The sequence below is a fragment of the Myotis myotis genome, unplaced genomic scaffold (assembly GCF_014108235.1).
Source record: "Myotis myotis isolate mMyoMyo1 unplaced genomic scaffold, mMyoMyo1.p scaffold_m19_p_2, whole genome shotgun sequence".
Lineage (NCBI taxonomy): Eukaryota > Metazoa > Chordata > Mammalia > Chiroptera > Vespertilionidae > Myotis > Myotis myotis.
Window position 1 is genome coordinate 176,327,771 of NW_023416324.1, and position 8,549 is coordinate 176,336,319.

Here is an 8,549-nt window from a genome sequence, read left to right on the forward strand (position 1 = left end):
AGCTATCAAGAACTTAGAATCTTCTTTCCTTTCAGCCATTCTCATCACTACCGTTTCCCCAGGGAGTATGCTCTGGTAGAGTGATGAGTCATGGGAGTCTACTTGGGCTCAGAGAATTGAAAAACATTGGAGTATTTCAATCCTTGGAAATTAGAAAAGTCTGTGACCTTAACCCTGCAAGCTTGATCTACAGCATCATGCCCCGCAGCACCCACCTGCTGGGGCACCAAAGGAGAGGATGGCATTTACATCTGGTTCTGAGCCCCTCCTTACTTACTACCATTCTGATCTTATCCTGACATTTGTTTATTTACCGAAAAAAAAAAATTCCTTTCCCCACCATGCAAGACACTGGAGACTGACTAGGAAACGTGAAGGCTGAGGTCCCTGGTCCCAGGAGCTTATTGAAGTTGGACACTAAACAAACACACGCATGGACATATAATTGCAAAATATGTTAAGTTCTATGAAGAAAAGAGGCCGTTATGCGGGCAAAGAATAAAAGGGACATCAAGTAAGGCCTCTCTGAAGAGAAAATGACAATTGAGCTGAGATGTGAAGAATAAGATGGAGTTCAGACAGGTAAATCAGAAGAGGATGAGTTTTCCAGGCAGAGGGAACAGCATGTGTGAAGAGGTCTGAGAAAGAGAGGAGCAAAGAGACAGAGAAAGACAGACAGATGCAAAGTGCACCTGAAATAGCAGTTATTGGTAGTATTTCCCAAAAGCCTAAACCAAATGCCAATAAATACTAAATTCAAGGACAAAGGTACACCTTGCATACTTCAAAAGTTTCTGTGGGTGTGTGCAATTTAATAGATGGCATCTTTACAATGGCCTATGGTACTGAAATACTCAGAAAGTTTCCCTTTTGTTTGGTTTTGCTCCCATTTATGCATAAAGTAGTTCAAATGTTTAAGACTGCTTTTTTCCACTTTGGCCTATACCTCCCACCCATGTCTATACCAATTTTGTGCTTGTATTTGCAGTACTAGCCTTTGAAACAGAACTTCAGCTTTCTGTCACCACCTAGAAGGGGGACAGCTCCCCAGTGCTCTCCCAATTGTCTGAAAGCTCCTATTCTGTCTGTACCAAGTTATGGCTTCTTTCTCTTGGCCAAGAGCATGTCACTTTAGTGTGGCCCTGAAAGCAATTTTATAATCTGAAGAATAAACAGATTGGTTGTCAAATTCTCTTTGACTGTCCCATCATGACCTACTAACATTTACACTGCTTTGTGGAAACATGGCAAAAGGTTGGGTTGCCTACATGAACTATTTCCATTACGGGAAATGTGACTATGCTGGCTTTCAGGGGAGGGGAGGGCACCCTCACCTCAAGGCCAGAACCACCCAAAGACAAGGGGACTAATGCTCAGTAGTCATTCAAACTTTGAACTATTTTAGAAAATTACCTTGAAAAACAGATATGCAGATGAGACTTTTTTTTTTTTTTATGAAAACCTCCCTCACTAAAGCCATTGTTTGGGAACTCATTTTTCTATTAATGTATTTAGAGAGATGTTGAATATGCATTTCTAAAAATCCATAATTTTTAAATTACAAAAGCTATGGACATAGAGAAATAAGTGTTTTTTTAGCAGCAAAGAAAGGGTTTAGAACATTCTACAATGGCATTGAGAGGTCATGTAATGCATTGCTCCATCTCGGCTTCATTCCCTCCTCTTGGTAAGCATCTCTAGCCACAGGGTCCTTCCAGGGCAGCCCATTCCATCTTTGGACATCTGGGATCACTTGGAAATCCTTTCTAACATGGATCCAGGATTCATCTTTATTGCCTATCCACTGGCTGCACTTCTCTGCATTGGGCCCCACAGACACTCTACTGAAATATTGTCAAGGAAAGAACAGTGAACTCAATTTCTCTAGGCATCTGGTTTGAATTAGCTACTTCACAAATCTTTTTTTTTTTCCTAACTGGCACCAAATTTCTTTATAATTAAAAAAACACCTCACATTTTCACCTTATAAACAAAAAAATTCCAAAGATCATCATTTAGAAAATGCTCCAATGGTTTCTTATTCTGGGGACGCAGGTTTCCTTCTAAGGGCTTTAAATAGAAAATCAATATTTTTCTGAACATAGTGATTTGATGTTGTTGTTGTTTTTTCTTTTCACGATTGCATGTTGAAATTTTAGGAAAATGTTGTGACTTAATGGGATGACCAGTGAGAACCAATGATCTCTGCTACCTGGTGACTGAATTCCACCACAGTTTTGCTCTTGCTAAAGCCTGGTAGTGCAGTCCATCCCCAAAGAGCTGGTGATTGCTGGTCCAAATAATTGCTGGGCTTAGCTGCCAGATTCATTCAGAAATTGCTGGTATTGTCCTCTGTAAAATGATATGTTCCTATGATCTCTCTCTCTTTTCAGCAAACCAGAATCCTGGATATAATTTGATCTTCATTATGGAGAGAGAAGCTGAATCAGATAATAGAAGTCCTGAAGAGTTTAAGTAACAGAGGATCAACCTCATGTTCCCCATCCGGCTCTGCTCCCCAGCTGAGGGAGTTGTTCAAGGCTCAAGTTAATTTGATAGGAATTGGGGAAATAATATTTTGAGTCTACAACTTGAGGCTAAGGGCTTTCCCTCGCTAAACCTCCCAACCCCCGAAATCTACCCAAATCTTAGATTTACATCTTACAATGGGAGGTGCCAAGACTGCTTCTTTGTATAAGTAATGCACCTCTCTTGAAGCCCACAGGTAGCAATTTACCACATCCTCTGCATTTGACGGAGGGCTAGGAATTAGAGGAGGTGTTTTGCTCTCCTGTCACTTGTCTCTTCACAGTATAATTATCTGAGTTCCTAGGTGCTGCACTGATACGTGAAGAAATCCAGAGAAGAAATACAATATGTCTTCATTGTCTTTCATCATTAGCCCTTGATTAAATATTTCTTACCCTTGGCTAAGGTAGCATGGGGTGGAATAAGCCATGGGCTGCAAGCCAGAAGAGGTGAATCTTAATCTCTTTTCCACAAGTATTAGCTGGGTGTCTTTAGTCAAATCACTTACTGTCTTTGAGGCTTGGTATTTTCTTCTATAAAACCAGAGAATATATTAGATTATTTCTGAAGTTCCTCTGGGCTAATTTTTTTTTATTCTGTGATTATAATTTGTACTCAAAATCATGATAGAAAAACATATCTAAATACCAAGTAACGGTGGTTAAAATCAGTTAGTCAGTTAATCTGATGACAATCTATTGAGGTTTCCTTCATAAGGTAATTTATAATTTTGTCTGCCCTTTTTTAGTTGGAAGTGCCTCTTAGGGAAATTTTGAAGCAACCTATGCATTTCACAGTCATTTTTATTAAATTCTAATATAGTTACTAGCTTTATGCACCTATGCATTATATCTAGCTATGACTAAAAGTAGTGTTACTAGTTTCTAAAAGCCACACCCCAAAAAGTCTCATAGTGTGTTATACATCATGTCCTCTCCACAGAAAAGTCATATTTTGCCCTGGCTAGTGTGGCTCAGTTGGTTGGACATCGTCCCATGCACTGAGATGTTGCTGGTTTGATTCACATTCAGGGCACATGCCTGGGTTGCAGTCTCAATCCCTAGTAGGATGCATGCAGGAGGCAGCAGATTCAATTTTCACTCTCACACCGACATTTCTCTCCCTCCCTCCCTCTCCTTTCCTCTCTCTCTCTAAAAACCAGTTCAAGAAAAGAAAAGTCATATTTTAAGGATGTATAGAATGTATAGAATGTAATAAATCATTTATTTCTTATATCCTGCTCTTTTTGTCATCTACAGAGATAGCAAGTAACATACAAACAAAAACAACAGTAAAGAGCCTTCTTCAATTAAATCCAGGTCTTAAGTAATAACATTCCATATTTAAATGGTGCTTTAAAATTCTTTAAGGTATTTTCACATAAATTATTTTATTAGCTTTTGCCATTACCCTCATAAAGTACAGAGGAGGGTAATGCTATCCTCACTTTATAAGTGAAGAAATGAAAGCTGGGCAGTAAAACTTGGTCCTTGGGATCTTGGCGTGAAGGCAGAATGCCATCAAGGGGGATTTCCTTTTGAACAGATGTTAGCATTAGGAAACACTGCATTAGCCTTGCTTTTCCTGAAATGAAAAGTCATCAAATAAATGATAAAGGCAAGCTCCTTGGGTCTCAGATGGCTTGTGTCTCCTGCATGGTGTCATGATCCATGGTTTTGAAGGGGATTTTTTATAATCCTGACTGTGACTAACAATTACAGCCTGTGGTATACACATAAGGAAATGGCATCCAAAGCTCTGAATGAGCTCAAAATTCCATGAAGCTAGCTTGGTGGATTTCCTAGGTCACTGACAGTGACTAAAAACACAATGTCCTTCCTAAGAGAAGATTCTGCTGAATAAAATATGGCTTTGATGCACTCAAACGCCTAAAAACTTTTTTAAGAATGGATAGATTTTTTTCCTCTTGAATTTTAGATTGACATAATGCGTGACATGCCATATTCGTGTGGGTTGGTTTGGGATTTTTTTCTTATCTCCTAAGATACCTGGACTTGAGCGGGCAAGAAGGTCAGAGTGGCAGTCACATTTTAAGAGCTTCTCAGTGTAATCCTATACAGCCTGAAGAGACATCTCATATAATTCAAGTGACCCCTGCACACTTCCCGCAGGCCACCTTACAGTTCCTAGCTTGAGGCCTTTGCCGAATCCATCCCAGCTGTGAAATGACTCTTCTCCATGAAGCCTTGGAACAAAGAATCTCACTCTCTGCTTCCTAGTAAGCCTTGCTGAGCTACCTAGAATTGTGGTTTAGCTCCACAGCCTTAGACCTTTTGCAAACAATATCATTTCTTTCAAATGAAGATAATAGCAAGCAAGGCTACTATCACTATTATTTTCTCTGTCATTTTTTTCTTTCTCCACGAATGTTTCAAGGTTTTGGAGGCAGAAAAAAAAAATCCAGATTTGCAGGTCAATAGTAACAACTTTGGACAGAACTTCTTTAATAAAGCCTCACACCATTGATTTCACCTATTTGAAAGCAATAACTTGCAGAGACAAGTAACAACTTGCAAAACTTGTTGACTTTGCCATCTGATTTCTTAAGGAAAATACCAAGTAGGTTTGGATGTTAACACCCTGTTTCATGGTGCCTTAGTAAAGTAAAATATTTCAGAAAAGTTAGGTCCTAGGAGAATGCAGTCTTAAAGATTTATTTAGTGAAAGGAGATATGGAGTTTACATGAAATCACTGCTTCAGAACCCCCTTAGTATCTTTGGCTGGGAAAATTCAGGTTGATCCAACTTCTTGGAATGCATCAAAATTATAGAAACTTGTAGTAGGAATATGAATCACTGTCGCTGAAGATTCAGAAGGTCCTTAGGTGTCTTGTTGTCCAATCTCCTCCATGAGATAGGAATCCCCTCTATAAAAGTCCCTGCTTGGACATCTCCAGTGATGGGATGCTCACACTTCACAAGGCAGCTCAGCTCATATTGAATAGCTCTTATTTTCTGAAACTTCTTCCTTGAATTATATAATTTTCATCCCTTTTAACTCCCATCCAGTTCTAGTCTTTGGAATATGGTGAATAAAATAATTCCCTCTTCCACTAGACACCACATTTAGAGGCAAATGTAATAATCTTGAGTATTTGCTCCTCTGAGATAAATATCCCTCGAAAATAAAAAAGTTTCTCCTAAGATAGGCTACTAGACTTTTGATTAAAAAAAATAAGCATTTGGGGGTTTGGGGAGTCCAATGACTGGTGTTGAACAACCAAAAGTCCAAAATGAAACTGTATTGCCTGTGCGGGCACCCAACCTTACCATTCAATGTGCTTAAATTCAAATCAACCACCATTATGTTGGACTGTGGACTGGACATGACTCCCACCCTCAATTTTCTTCCTTTGCCACTTGTTCAAAGTCCCAGGCTGTCTAATCATCCTGGCTGGTCCCCAAAGGATGGAAATGTTTTCTTGGACAAAGAGCTGAAGGAGTGCTCAGGCCACGTATTTGTGGGTTCTGTGCCTGAGACGGAGCTAATAGATCTGTCTAAGGTAGACATAACCCTCATCTCTAACTACCACTGCATGATGGCGCTGCCCTACATCACGGAGCACACCGGGATCACAGCACGGTGTACACCACAGAGCCCACCATTCAGATCAGCAGACTTCTCATGGAAGAGTTGGTGAACTTCATTGAAAGAGTGCCCAAGGCGCAATCTGCCTCCTTGTGGAAGAGGCTGCTGCCCTCTCTTCTCAAGGACACAGTGGAAGTACCAACCTGGAGAAGATGCAGGAGGTGAGCTCTGCCCTGAGTAAAAGCCAGCTGGTGAAATATCCTCAGAAAATTGAGCTGTTTGGTGCAGTCCAGGTGACACCACTCAGCTCTGGCTCTTCCCTTGGAAGCTCCAACTGGATTATTCAGTCCCATTATGAGAAGGTATCTTATGTCTTGGGATCCTCTTTGCTTACCACACATCCACAGCCCATGGATCAGGCATCTCTCAAAAACAGCAAAGTTCTCGTCCTGACAGGCCTCACCCAGATTCCCACCGCCAACCTAGAGGGCATGGTGGGAGAGTTCTTCAGCAACCTGATGCTGACTGTCCTGAACAGAGGAAACGTGTTGGTCCCCTGCTACCCACTGGGGGTGATCTACGACCTCCTGGAGTGCATTTACCAGTACATTGACTCAACCGGCCTCTCCAGCATCCCCTTCCACTTCAACTCCCTCGAGTTTTCCCAGATCGTTGCTGAGTGGCTTTGTCACAACAAGCAGAGAAAGGTGTATCTCCCAGAACCACTTTTTCCTCACTACCCCAGCATCCACGGTGACTTCAGCAACGATTTCAGACAGCCGTGAGGGGTGTTCACAGGGCACCCTTCCTTCCGGTTTGGGGACATGGTCCATTTCATGGAGCTCTGGGGGAAGTCTGGTCTCAACACTGTCATATTCATAGAACCCGACTTCTCATACCCGGAGGCACTGGCTCCCTATCAGCCCTTGGCCATGAAATGCATGTACTGCCCCATTGACACCCGGCTGAATTTCATCCAAGTGTCAAAGCTGCTCAAAGAAGTGCAGCCCCTGCACGTGGTCTGCCCTGAGCAGTACACGCAGCCGCCGCATGCGCAGGCCCACAGGATGGACCTGATGATCAATTGCCAGCCTCCACCCACGTCCTACTGGCCGCCCTGCCCGTCAAGCGTAGCTTGGAGAAGATCGAAATCATGCTGGAGCAAGCAGATTCACTGGTGCCCATGGAGATTAAGCCTGGCATTTCCTTGGCAACCGTTTCGGCCGTCCTGCACACTAAAGATAACAAGTAGGTCCCTTCAGCCCCTGCCCAAGCTGGCCCAGCCCGCGAGTGGTAGGAAGAGAAAGCGGGTGAGCGATGACATCCCGACTGCAAGGTTCTGAAGCGCTTGCTGAGCGGCCCCATCCCAGTGGAGCAGTTTGTGCAGACCCTGGAGAAGCACGGCTTCAGTGACATCAAAGTGGAAGACACAGCCCAGGGCCACATCGTCTTGCTCCAAGCAGCCGAGACCCTCGTCTGGATTGGCATCATTTGTGACAATGACAAGATACTTAGGGTAGGACTGGCCTCAAATTCCTCCAGAAGTTCTGAATGGAACACGTGAGCCATGTCTGCTTCCCTGAGATCCCACCGCCCTTCCCACTCTGCCTGCCCAGCACAAGCCAAGTGAGGGAGGGCACACAAGGTCAGCCAGGCCTTTGTGGTGGCGTCTGACCTAAAGAAAAAAGCTCTGACGGGCCATGTCAGGAGAGAGGGCTGCACCTGCTGGTCTGAACTTATAGCGCTGTCTCAGGCAAGAGATTTTGCTTTATTTAAGCTTTAGACTCATTTTCTTCCCAAGCCCGGCTCTCTGGGGTAGCCAGGATGGTAAGACAGCGAGCTGAGTGGCATAAGAGTGACAGAAGCAGTTTCTAAGAGGTTAGTGGTGGGGAGGGGAGGGGGAAAGATGACTGACTTGTCTCTAGTGGCCAGTGTTGGTTTTTCATCGTGCCACAGGCCTCGGGTGGGGAATCAGTGACTTTGTTTTACTTGCTTATCAACTGTGTTGCATCTGATAAGACAGACGATTCCCCCAAAAAATTAGTAAAATGAACCCATTTGTCTGTATTTTATATTGTGAGCCCATTTTGTTAATAAAACTTTTTTTATAGGAGTCTCTATCTATGCTCTGTTGAACCTTCAATTTATACTGATATAGTATCTGAAAAAAATGTGAAAATATTCAGATTAGCATAAACTTAGAAAATACTACAGCATGTTCAACCATATAACCTGGCTTTTTAAATATATATATATATATATATATATATACTTCAGCCCTAGCTGTTTTGGCTCAGTGGATAGAGTGTAGGCCTGCGGACAGAAGGGTTGTGGGCTCAATCCCCAGTAGGGGCTGTGCAGGAGGCAGCCAATCAATGATTCTCTTTTCTTCTCTGAAATCAATAAAAATAAAAGAATTTAGGAGAGCCATATTTAAAATATAAAATTCAAAATAAAAATAAACATTTTG

At 42.4% G+C, this 8,549-nt stretch overlaps 1 pseudogene; it reads left to right on the plus strand.

Moving 5' to 3' along the window:
- Positions 1-5,781: 5,781 nt before the first annotated feature.
- On the plus strand, positions 5,782-7,630 carry LOC118677713 (annotated as a pseudogene).
- Positions 7,631-8,549: the final 919 nt, after the last annotated feature.